The sequence below is a fragment of the Lactuca virosa genome, chromosome 3, assembly GCF_052849685.1.
Source record: "Lactuca virosa cultivar CGN04683 chromosome 3, Lactuca_virosa_CGN04683_v6, whole genome shotgun sequence".
Taxonomy (NCBI): Eukaryota; Viridiplantae; Streptophyta; class Magnoliopsida; order Asterales; family Asteraceae; genus Lactuca; species Lactuca virosa.
In genome coordinates, this window is record NC_136428.1 from 314,184,328 (window position 1) to 314,198,450 (window position 14,123).

Here is a 14,123-nt window from a genome sequence, read left to right on the forward strand (position 1 = left end):
ACATAAGTTATAAAACAATTAAATGATTTGTATTTTGTGAGAGTCCCATGCCATTGTGCTTTTCATTAGCATAACATAAAATTAGAGGAGCAAATTGCAATGGCTAAATCTTATTTCACTTTTGATTACCTTAAAGTTAAATCATAAACGTCTTGTTTAAAAAGATCACGAATGATTCAACGATTTATAATCAAATAATAGCCTGTAATGATATATCATCAAATCAAATTTACCATTTTTATGGAATATAACAAAATCAATTTTAATAAGCTTTATTATCTACATAATCAATTTTAATAAGCTTTATTATCTACATAAAAAGATCATGAATGATTATACGATTTATAATCAAATAATAGCCTGTAATGATATATCATCAAATCAAATTTACCATTTTTATGGAATATAACAAAATCAATTTTAATAAGCTTTATTATCTACATAATTGTCATCTATATGATCATTTCCATGTAAACGATTATGAACATCCAACACAACATGAAGACCTATAAAATTAAACACCGACATGCAATCCATTACATTATCCTAGAAATTAAACCCAATGAATCTTTTTAAAAGTCTAGTTATATAATTTGAAGTGGAATGCACATTAATCTGCACCATCTTGCAAACTCCATTATAATTTATACGACATGGACCGTTAGCTTTAGACTTTAGACGGTTAGTTGCATAGCTTCCTTTTGGGACCCAACTGAACATGATTATAACTTTCATGAAAAGAAAATGCAAAACATTAAAATATATTGAAACACCAAAATTTTAAAATCAAGAAGCATGAACTACGCTAGTTGTATCCATTCTTGTTTTGTATTGTTGTGAAATAGTCTTGTTGCTCATGTGAATCTAGAGGCAATGATTAAAGCATCTTCATATATAATATTTTTCATTCTAACCAAAATCATAATTATACAGTATAAATTTGGATAATAAGAAATAAGAAATTGAAGCAATGTTTCTTACCATAAACTTTCATATTTCCTTCTCATCGTCATCTTCCTCTTTCTTATTACTTATGCTCTCCATTGATAATATTTTTGTATGAAGTTTCTAATCTACCTCTCTTCCATTCACACAACTCTTGTAAACTGTTCTAATAAAAATCTACCATTGTTTACTATATATATATATATATATATATATATATATATATTAATTTTAATCAATTGATGTCATAAGAACCATTAAGTATCATAAGTTAAAAAAACTATTGAGTGGTAGTTGTTAATTAGATGCTAGTGAAAAGTTATGTATGTTTAAATTGAATGGAATCATTATTATAAAGAAATATGAAAAGACATGGAAGTTTCAAATGATTGTGGTAATAGAAAAAATGTCTACTTTATAAGTATAGTATGATATGATATAGATATAGATAAAGATATTATTTTAATATTGAAATTTAGTTTATTTATGATTACACTTTAGGTTTGATATTTATTTAACCTTATTAACCAATTTATATTCATTAATAGAAAGACACTATAATTTATCACTTTTAACTATGTAAAAAATATTCTTTGGGTTATTTAAGTTGAACGAAAATTTATATTTAAGTTGACCCTATAATGTTATATTTAAATTAACAATTTAAGTATTTTATCGAAACTGTTCAAAAATTATAGCTTTAAAATGATAATGGTTTTCATACAACAAGATTTTAAAAATAATAAATTAAGTTTAATATGTTAAAAGTTAAAGACATAACTTTATAAGTAAAAGTAATATACTATTTAAATATTGAAATTTAGTTTATATATGATTACACTTTAGGTTAGATATTTATTTAACCTTATTAACCAACTTATAATCATTATTAGAAAGCAATTGAAGTCATGGGAGTTTCAAATGAATGTGGTGAAAGGAAAAATGTTTCCTTTATAAGTATATATAGATATAGATATAGATAGATAGATAAATATAGATCCCTAAACTCTCGTGTGTCGTGCTCGCTCTCTCAAACTCATAATCTTTCACAACCAGCATCCTATTCCAGCTGCCATTGACGACGACTTCCATGAGCATCGATTGAACGTAATTTTCCTCCAGAGACCTACCTCGATCTCGACGGCTGGACCTAGTAGGAGACATCGTTTTCCTTATTCTAATATGTTCATCTTTCCTTTCTGAACACCGATTATTATATGAATAAAATTATTGAACCAAGGTCATGTCAAATTTGAGGTTTCTTTAGTAAAGAATATGATTAAAGTATTGAATCAGTTCGTTTTTTTGTGTCGTTTCTTAAGTGACAGTCATCACTAGGTCCATTTTAATCATTGGAAGACTCCAGTATATCCTCTCATGTTCACAAAACTCCAATGGGTTTTCTCATAAATATTCATTTCAACTATTAAAGCAATTGCTTCCCGATTGAATGTTTTTAGGGTTATTGAATTAATGAAGTTCTTATTGTTTTAACAATAATTTTATATCAAAACAGTTTAGCCACCAACTCTGCTTTTTACACTCTGTTAAAACTCAATTGGAGACCCTATCTCTCCTCTTAATTAGGAAAGTTTCCATGGATTTTTTATATAATGCTTTATCTCAAATCTTCAAGCAATTCCAAGTTACAAATGTTAAACGTTTTTAGGGTTCTTATCTCCCCAAATTGATGAACCTCTTTATTTCTCTATTTCTTATGTTTAAGATCTTGATCCACCTGTTTGATTTGGTTTTTAATTTTTATAGATCTATTTATCGTTTTTCTAGACTTCCAAAATGACCAACGCCTGTGTCACTAGACTCCACATAATTCTCAAGAGAATGAAATTCCAGTCCAACTTCCTCCGACCATTTCTAACCTATGCATCACCAACATCATCCTCTCTAGCCTGAAACCCATGATGGCTAACTTTGACTTGTTAACTCATCCCATCAAATTCCCATGCCTAACGTTGCAAACATTGGTTTGCCCTCAGAAAAGAACGATTAACCACAAGCACCTTCAACACTGCTCTTGGTTTATGGAAAGGCAAAAGAAGATCTGCACTTTGGTATGAAAAAGTCTTCCTTTTAGATACAAAATAAAAAATCAGACTTGCTTCAAAACAAGCCATGGGGTGTTGATACGAACCCACCTACAGAGGAACCCAACCCAAAACACATTATCCTAGTCATAAGTACATCCAGGCCCAAATAAGTAACAAGGAAGCCTGCTAGACTTTTGGATTAATGAAGAATCACATTAGAAGAACAGAAGAAGAAGTGGTCTCCAGTTAAATTAGTCTTTTCCATTTTAGTCTTAGTTGCATGAATTTAGCACCATGTTTAGCTGCTTTCATAAGGTCCATGACCAACTACTAGTTCCTAGTTTTTAGCAAACTTATGCATATTTATTAGCTTATAATCTGTTGTTGAAGGATATGAAAAAAACCCCTAGAAAATTGCTCCAACTTTCTTGATTTTTCTTGGGAGATTTGCCATCTTAAAACGACATATATCAAATTGGTGCTTTCATTTCTCCGTGCCCATGCCTTCAAAAGTTGATTCCGGTTCTCCAGCCGACATCTCCAACAATGTCGTCCATGATCAGATGCAGACTCTTATTCGCATCTCCACGACCACATCTACCGAATTGGAGAAGTTGGTCAACATTATGACCACCAAAGTTACACCCCTACCACCAAATCATCAACCTCGACCACCCAAAATCTACCTCCCCAACTTCAACGGCTCCAACCCGTTGGATTGGATATTCCAAGCCAACAACTATTTCGAGTATTACAACATTTCGAACCTACAAAGACTACCACCTGCTGTCTTTTACTTTACCGGAGATGCACTTAGTTGGTACAAATATTTAGCCAATAATTACCTGTTGAGAGCTTGGCCAGAATTCTGTCGGGCATTAGAACTCCGGTTTGGTCCATCAACATTCGAAAACCACCAAGCTACCTTATTCAAGCTCAAACAAACCACCATCGTCTTTGCTTACCAGTCAGAAGTTGAGAAGATCAGCAATTGTGTGAATAGGCTATCATCAAAAGCAATCCAAAACTGCTTCATCTCTGGCCTTCGTCCGGACATGCAAAATGAAATCGCCATTCTCCATCCTACTAGTCTTCACCAAACATGTGGGCTTGCAAAACTCATAGAAGACAAACTTAACCTTACAAAGCCCATGTATACCACTCCTCGTTCCTTTACCACCAACACTTCCTTCACTGCTACTTCCTACACAAACCATGCTACACCTAAAGTCAACCCCATAGCACCGCTTATGCCAGAGACCCCACCTAAACCTACCCTACCATTTATCATATTGTCACAAATTGTCATTTGAAGCTCTCCAAAAGTGATGAGCATAAGGGCTTTGCTTTAGGTGCCCCGAGAAGTAATCTCCGGGACATAAATGTAACCCCCACAGTTCTTGATGATAGAAAATAACGAAGAAAGCACGGAGTTGGAGTTTCCGCTACCGGGTGACACCGTCGTTCTTGAATCAACCACGCCTTCAGATTACTTTCTTTCTTTATCGACAACAACCTTCTATGGTCTAGATTCCCCACAATACCTTAGAGTCACATGGTATATTCAAAACAAACCGGTCAAGATTTTAGTCGATTCGGGGAGCACAAACAATATTATCCAACCACGACTAGTAGCTTCCCTCAAGCTCACTTATGATGAAATTCCCTCCTTTTCCGTCATCGTTGGCAATAGAGACTATCTTCACTGTAACGAATTTTTCCGATCATTAGAACTTCAGTTGCAAAAGACATCATTTACCATTCCATTTTTCATCCTACCATTGGAAGGTGTCGATGTGATTTTAGGTATGGCATGGCTCAGTACCTTAGGCCCAATCCTTGCTGACTTTTCCATTCCTCAAATTACTTTCAACATTGGGCCCACTGCCATTACCATTAAAGGAGAGCCCATATCGACAGCTGCCTCACCTACTGATATCCACTCCCTCATAAAAAAAGAGTGTAGCTTCTCTTCACGCCCTATATTTTCAATTCCAACCTCACACCCAAGAAGTATCCAATACCAACCTCTCCCATGATAATGAACACATCACAAGTCATCTTCACACCTACTAAAAAAAATATTTGATATACTTATTTCCCTACCACCACACACATTCAAGATCATCGCATACCGACCCTTCCTAATGCAGCCATGGTCAACGTAAAACCCTACCACTATCCGTACTACCAAAAACAGATTATGACATCTTTAATCACTGATATGTTGAATAAGGGTATCATCAAACCAAGTCATAGTCCATTCTCTTCCCTGGTGTAACTGGTTCACAAAAAATATGGGACATGATGTTTTTGTGTGGATTATCGTGTACTAAATTCCCCCACAGTTAAGGATCGCTTTCCTATTCCCATCGTCGACAAATTACTTGATGAATTACACAACGCCAAGATCTTCTCCAAAATCGGCCTTCGCGTCAGCTATCACCAAATTCGGGTGGCTCTTGAAGACACACACAAAACTGTATTCCAAACCGTCTACGGACATTACGAGTTCCTCGTAATGCCCTTCGGGCTTTTCAATGCACCTTATACCTTTCAGGAAACTATGAATGAGTTATTTCGGGATGTATTAAGGCGGTATGTTCTCATCTTCTTTGATGATATCCTTATCTAATGCGCTTCAATCGATCACCATTACCACCACCTCAAGCATGTATTCCAGAAACCGACTCAAAACAAATTTCATGCAAAACCATACAAGTGCACATTTGCAGTCAGTAGCATTGGGTACCTAGGCCATATCATCTCTGCATCAGGAGTCAAGCTGACCCAGAAAAGTTAGAAGCAATACAACATTGGTCACAACCCACTAACTTCATTACATTGCGAGGATTCTTAGGTCTCACTAGATACCATCGACGTTTTGTTCAAGGGTACGCTACCATAGCAGTAGGTTTAACTGATATCCTTCGCAAATCAACATTTGCATGGACCCCGAGCCCACTAAATCATTCAAAAAACTTCAGGCTGCTATGACCCAGTTCTTCACTCTAACCCTTCAAGACTTCACAAGTACCTTCAATGTAACCAGACGCGTCCAACATAGCCATTGGGGCAGTGTTGTCTCAAAATGATCGACCCATTTTGTTTTTTAGCAAACGGTTTTGCCTGCGGATTCAAGTCACCTCGGCATATGTTAGAAAGCTCTTTGTCATCACAGAAGCAGCCAAAAAATGGCGGCAATATTTATTCGGCAGAAAATCTCGGATCTTCACTGATCAGCGGAGCCTCAAGCACCTCCTTTCTTAAGTTGTACAAACTTTCGAGCAATAGAAGTGGGCGACAAAACTCTTGGGTTACGATTTTGAGATCATCTATAAACCCAGTAAAGAAAACCTTGTTGTTGATGCCCTAAGTCGCGTCGACCTTCCGCAACTGTTTGTTGTCTCTGTTATAAACCCTGCCTGGTTAACATTGTTACGTGAGTTCTATGCTACATCAGAAGTTCAAGTGTTAGTTCAATAGTACTCAACAAAACAAATATTCGCGACACTTTCCAGTTTCGCGACGAATTACTCTATCACTAACAATGACTGTACATACCCATAGGCTCCTCAGTTCGCCATCAGCTGCTATGTAAGTATCACTCTACTCCGCTAGGGGGACATTCATTCATACTTCCCACCATGTGACGCATCCCGTCCACTTTTTTGGGCCCAAACTCAAGTCCGATGTCACTAAGTTCATCTGTGACTGCCAAATTTGCCAACAAATCAAGTCACCAATCCATCGACCTTACGGGTTGCTACAACCACTTCCTATTCCATCCACAGTATGGGGTGACATCTCCATATATTTCATCACACACCTTCCACTATTGTAACACCCCAATTTTCAAATATCGATTAAATGAAAAATAATCGTTCCAATATCTCCCAAGATCAATTCTAAACTTACTTATAGACTAAACTAGAGCGGAAGCAAAATAAAATAAAATAAAGTCTTCAATTGAACAACTCCGGGTGTACGTCTTTGCGGAATTCCTTTGTCGTCTTCTGGATCAATCATTCTCCTTGAACTTTTCTCTGCCAATTGCTAAATAGTTTCCAGGGTTGCGCACATTTAAAATTTCTAAAAGAGTAAGCCTAGGGCGTAGTGAGTTCGTGGTGCACATACATGTTCATCATTTAAAAAAAAATATAGTAGTTTTATTATATATCTTCAATAAATCATACAACAAACATATCACCTGATGACATAATCTAGGGGAACGATTAATTATCCAGAGAAAGAACCAAAGGTCCATTACCCTTCTCCTGGAGACAACTCATCATCCATTGTACTCAAATATTTTAAATATCCAAGGAAATGAGTATAAATCTCAATTCCCATCACCGCCGATCACACACATCCACCATGGTCATGGCGATTAAACACCCCACCCATTCCCACTAAACATGTCACCCTAAAAAACGCACAATAGCTAAACAACTCAAAATAACATTTGCACAGAACCATACTTATCATAAAATATATTGTGAATAAATAACTAAAAAGCCGCATATAAAACACATGATAAACATTTATGTGCGAGCAACCACAGAACACGAAAAAAAACTCACCTTACAGCCGATAAGTCCTAACCGAACCTTTATTGCTATTCTGCACCCTACGTTCCACGAACAAATTTTCTAAGGTAATCGTCCTAGAAAACATCCTACGTGCTCGTTTCGGTTCCATCACACACATGTCTCGTTCGGCCAACCAATAATTATTCCATCACGTTAATTAAAATGTTCGTAACAATTTTAATAAAAATATTATTATCTTTTTTTTTTCATGTTGTCATTCTCGTTTAAGGAGGTTTTACCCGTAAAAGATTTAATACTCAAATGTCAAAATAACTAAACCTTAAAACAAAGACTTATGGACAAAAATAATAATAATAATAATTAATAATAATAATAATAATAATAAATAAGACTAACAAGTTATTAAAACCGCAACACATTTTCTATGCCCATTTTCTATCTACAAACGTAACATTTTTAAAAGAATTGAAATCGTCAAAGTATTCACAATTCAAGGACCATTTATGTAACTTTAGTTTCATTTCACAAGAAAAACGCTAGAGTTGAATGAAATTGTTAGCTTTATAAAAAAACATCCGCTTATAGAAGTTGCAGGGACCACTTCTGTACCTTGTGATTTGAAATCAAAAATAAAACTAAATGGAGAACACATTAGGCTCGAAACGATGGCCCCGTTTCCAAGGTCTGTGTTTTCCACTTATTTATTACTTTCCAAAATCATTTATTTTTAATTTAAAGTATTTTCTTGACCCGCCCAACAAAAATCCGAATTACTCTCTTTTTAACCCGAAAATTCTTTTTTTATTTCTGCCATTTTTACGCCTACTGAAAGCTTCAATTTTTGCTTATGATCACTTTAAATCATTTGGTAAAATTACCAATATTTATCTCCACTTCTTGATAACATATACCCATAAATAGTTTTCAAAAAGAATCAACCCAAATCAAGATGTATTCAAGCTTTCTATACTAAAATTATATTATTTTAATTTTCCATCTATAAGATCATAATTGGCCTGAATTGAGACGTTAGATGGAACCGGAACACGAATGAAGATATATACACCTAATCAAAGAACTATACCAAGCTAAAATCAAATAATCATACCTTAACTTGGTAGAAAACTCCGAAAATTTCTAGAACTTCTAGCTCCAATTTTTCATTCGTTCCTTCACCTTTCTTCACAATTCCAGTGGGGTTTCCACCAGAAATTTCGAGCTCTATATATTGCCTAATGTTTCATCGGTTACTATCCACTCAGTTGCTCGAATTTATGGCCTAATCATGGATTGACGGTTTTGAGGATTTAAACCTAATTATTTCTCCTAATTAGATCCAATTACTCCTAATTAATCACCAATTATATTATTTTAATAATATAACCAAATTATATATATTTATACTTTTATTTTAATTTGAGTTATCACAAACTTCCCCCCTTTCGAAAAATTCTGTCCTCGGAATTTGAACTACACAACCAAATAAGGGTATTTGGTATTCTTATCTCATATGTTTCCCCATGTTGCATCTGACCCTTTATGATACTTTCACTGAGCTTTCATGAGTTGTATCTCCACATTCCTTAACTTGTTGACCAGATAATCCATTTCTCGTTGTAAACTCTTCCAAAATGATGACATGAAACTAAGGTTTTGATCATAAATAGATAAACGAACGATCTCATCAATATCTTTTCACATAAGTATATTTCATCCAATAACACAATTTATATGAATATTTTAGATATCCAGAGAAAGAACCAATGGTTCACTTCCCTTCCCACTTGGCACAACACATCCATTATGCTCAAGCATTTAAATATCCTAGGAAATGAGTAACATGTCAAATCCTATCCCCGTCGGTCACAACACACCCGTTATGTTTCTGACTATCATACACCCATATCCCCACTAAATTTGTCATCATACACCAGTTAAATAAATCTAAAAACTTTCCACTTATCCTCTACCATGGATTCTTTCTGACTCTTCTTCGGTCCACCCAGTAAGTTGACAGTTACATCAATTCTCATCATTTTGAATCTTACTTGATTCCTTTACCTATGACTTAGTGTATAAGTGAAAATGTTAACCTTCCTTAATTAGAAAAGATCTTACATCTTCTTTGACTCTTGGTAATCCATGCACATCTACATCATCACACCATTTTCTTGACAAACAACATTGGTGTCCCCCACAGTGATGTACTATGTCGAATAAAAACCTTATCAAGCAAGTCTTGCAACTGCTATATAATTTATTTCATGCTTGTTGATGCTAACCAATAGGAATCTTGAGAACTCCCTTATAAAGGGTATATGTGTCACATTATGTTCTCCTATTTTGTACCCACGCATGAATATCTGTCTTATTACAATCTATGTTAGCTTGGTTTTCAACAACCAATCCATTCCCACCACAATATAAAAAATCTCATAGTGTTATGGGTACTATTATTAATGGTGCTAAACAACTGTCTATTTAAATCAAGTAACCATCAAATTCCGTTCTTACAATTACACAATGATCATCATCAATCTTTATTTCTAAAGCTTTTGCACCCATATTTAGGCACTTACAAAAAGAAATGGAAAAAAAATGGTTGCACCTACATCAAATAGCACCCACAAATATAGAGTTTACTAGGAAGGCACATACCACTATATTGAGGTATCCTGAGCTTCCTGAGCTATCATATGGAAAGCCCTGCCTTGGTCTTGTCGTTTCTGCTTGTTCATCTCCCAACCGATTCCCTTTCTCTGTCATCACGTTTTGGTTATTGTTACCCTTATTTTGGGGACAGTTTGACCTGATGTGATCTGGGGACCCGCACCCATAACATACTTTCCCCATTTTACAATCTGAAGCGATGTGTCCTATTTTCCACACTTATAGCAAGTTCTTTGGTTCATATTACACTCCTCCTTATGGAATCGTTTGCATATAGTACATTGTTCTATCCTAGATGGTTGCTCATAGTTATGATCTGAACTAGAAGTCTTTCCTTTCTTTGAGTCTGTATTCAAACTTTCCAACTTCCTTTTTCCTAAATCCTTATTCTCACCCTGACGATTCTTTTCCTACTCTCGGCCTTCTGCGACGTCTACAGCAGACTGGAAGGTACCTGGTTTCTTAATTTCTACAAATTCACGAATGGCGGTTTTTAGTCCCCAAATATACCTCTCAACCCTCCTTTCTTCCGTAGACACGTAAAATTCGGCAAACCTAGCTTTCTCCGTGAGCTTAGTGGTGTACTCTCTCACAGTTATATTCCATTGTTCCAACCTCAAGAAATCTTCCTCCAACTGTTTAACCGCCGTTCGAGGGCAAAATGTTTATTTAAAGATTCTTAGAAACTCATCCCACAACATCTTCTTGGCAGCCTCACGCCCCCTAACTTCCTTCACGACGCCCTACCAATGTATTGCCTCCCCTTTTAACATTGTCGCATCATAAATCACCTTGTCCTCATCCGCACATTTGCTAGTATCAAATGTTCCCTCAATCTCCATGATCCATGTTGATGATAAAATGGGATCAATTTCTCCATTAAATGTTGGTGACCTACAATTCATGAACGTCTTGTAACTACAACCCCTCCGTTCATGGTTGTCAACGTGCCTTGAGGGTTGTGCAATGCTTGGGTCAGGATTTGTATTTGGTGTACTATACTCGTAGTCTTCTTCATCTCCGCCCAAGTTACCCTGGTACTCACTCATTATTGCATCTCGTGCCTGAGCAACTACATTTGGCAATATGGCGTGTATCACCCGAGAAATCTCATCAACCAACTCTTCTCTAGTGATCATGTTTGTCGCACGACCCCTTCCACGACCTCGACCTCGACCGCGGTGAGAGTCGGAGCTACCCTGGCCAGACGGTGCAGCTATCGGTGTTGTTATAGCTCCTCGCCCTCTTCCTCTACCCCTGCCTCCTCCTCTTCCTTGGCCACGTCCACGACTCGCATTAGGGATCAATGGAATTTCCGGTACATCTCCAGATGCTATAACATACGCTCCAACTTGGATACGTTCTTCCTCCGAGGTGACCTTAGCAAACCTTCCAGATCTCCTTGAAGACATGATACCTACAAGCGATATGTGGTCTAATTTAGTCGTTTGTTTACCTCTCGTTCCTTCCGTCTAAGCTTAAGTGTTTATGCAAACACCTAATATGCTTAAACATCTCTCTGATACCAACTTGTAACACCCCAATTTTCAAATATCGATTAAATGAAAAATAATCGTTCCAATATCTCCCAAGATCAATTCTAAACTTACTTATAGACTAAACTACAGCGGAAGCAAAATAAAATAAAATAAAGTCTTCAATTGAACAACTCCGGGTGTACGTCTTTGCGGAATTCCTTTGTCGTCTTCTGGATCAATCATTCTCCTTGAACTTTTCTCTGCCACTTGCTAAATAGTTTTCAGGGTTGCGCACATTTAAAATTTCTAAAAGAGTAAGCCTAGGGCCTAGTGAGCTCGTGTTGCACATACATGTCCATCACTTAAAAAAAAATATAGTAGTTTTATTATATATCTTCAATAAATCATACAACAAACATATTACCTGATGACATAATCTAGGGGAACGATTAATTATCCAGAGAAAGAACCAAAGGTCCATTACCCTTCTCCTGGAGACAACTCATCATCCATTGTACTCAAATATTTTAAATATCCAAGGAAATGAGTATAAATCTCAATTCCCATCACCGCCGATCACACACATCCACCATGGTCACGGCGATTAAACACCCCACCCATTCCCACTAAACATGTCACCCTAAAAAACGCACAATAGCTAAACAACTCAAAATAACATTTGCACAGAACCATACTTATCATAAAATATATTGTGAATAAATAACTAAAAAGCCGCATATAAAACACATGATAAACATTTATGTGCGAGCAACCACAGAACACGAAAAAAAACTCACCTTACAGCAGATAAGTCCTAACCGAACCTTTATTGCTATTCTGCACCCTACGTTCCACGAACAAATTTTCTAAGGTAATCGTCCTAGAAAACATCCTACGTGCTCGTTTCGGTTCCATCACACACATGTCTCGTTCGGCCAACCAATAATTATTCCATCACGTTAATTAAAATGTTCGTAACAATTTTAATAAAAATATTATTATCTTTTTTTTTTCATGTTGTCATTCTCGTTTAAGGAGGTTTTACCCGTAAAAGATTTAATACTCAAATGTCAAAATAACTAAACCTTAAAACAAAGACTTATGGACAAAAATAATAATAATAATAATTAATAATAATAATAATAATAATAAATAAGACTAACAAGTTATTAAAACCGCAACACATTTTCTATGCCCATTTTCTATCTACAAACGTAACATTTTTAAAAGAATTGAAATCGTCAAAGTATTCACAATTCAAGGACCATTTATGTAACTTTAGTTTCATTTCACAAGAAGAACGCTAGAGTTGAATGAAATTGTTAGCTTTATAAAAAAACATCCGCTTATAGAAGTTGCAGGGACCACTTCTGTACCTTGTGATTTGAAATCAAAAATAAAACTAAATGGAGAACACATTAGGCTCGAAACGATGGCCCCGTTTCCAAGGTCTGTGTTTTCAACTTATTTATTACTTTCCAAAATCATTTATTTTTAATTTAAAGTATTTTCTTGACCCGCCCAACAAAAATCCGAATTACTCTCTTTTTAACCCGAAAATTCTTTTTTTATTTCTGCCATTTTTACGCCTACTGAAAGCTTCAATTTTTGCTTATGATCACTTTAAATCATTTGGTAAAATTAACAATATTTATCTCCACTTCTTGATAACATATACCCATAAATAGTTTTCAAAAAGAATCAACCCAAATCAAGATGTATTCAAGCTTTCTATACTAAAATTATATTATTTTAATTTTCCATCTATAAGATCATAATTGGCCTGAATTGAGACGTTAGATGGAACCGGAACACGAATGAAGATATATACACCTAATCAAAGAACTATACCAAGCTAAAATCAAATAATCATACCTTAACTTGGTAGAAAACACCGAAAATTTCTAGAACTTCTAGCTCCAATTTTTCATTCGTTCCTTCACCTTTCTTCACAATTTCAGTGGGGTTTCCACCAGAAATTTCGAGCTCTATATATTGCCTAATGTTTCATCGGTTACTATCCACTCAGTTGCTCGAATTTATGGCCTAATCATGGATTGACGGTTTTGAGGATTTAAACCTAATTATTTCTCCTAATTAGATCCAATTACTCCTAATTAATCACCAATTATATTATTTTAATAATATAACCAAATTATATATATTTATACTTTTATTTTAATTTGAGTTATCACAAACTTCCCCCCTTTCGAAAAATTCTGTCCTCGGAATTTGAACTACACAACCAAATAAGGGTATTTGGTATTCTTATCTCATATGTTTCCCCATGTTGCATCTGACCCTTTATGATACTTTCACTGAGCTTTCATGAGTTGTATCTCCACATTCCTTAACTTGTTGACCAGATAATCCATTTCTCGTTGTAAACTCTTCCAAAATGATGACATGAAACTAAGGTTTTGATCATA

At 35.4% G+C, this 14,123-nt stretch overlaps 1 long non-coding RNA gene across 1 annotated transcript; it reads right to left on the bottom strand.

The window, feature by feature from the left end:
- Positions 1–481: 481 nt before the first annotated feature.
- LOC145163034 (uncharacterized) lies at positions 482–8,856 on the bottom strand. Its single transcript, XR_013739523.1, has 3 exons — positions 8,655–8,856; positions 7,577–7,623; positions 482–728 (listed from the first exon to the last, which is right to left on the bottom strand). It is a non-coding gene; the product is annotated as an uncharacterized LOC145163034 (long non-coding RNA).
- Between the last annotated feature and the right edge of the window lie 5,267 nt (positions 8,857–14,123).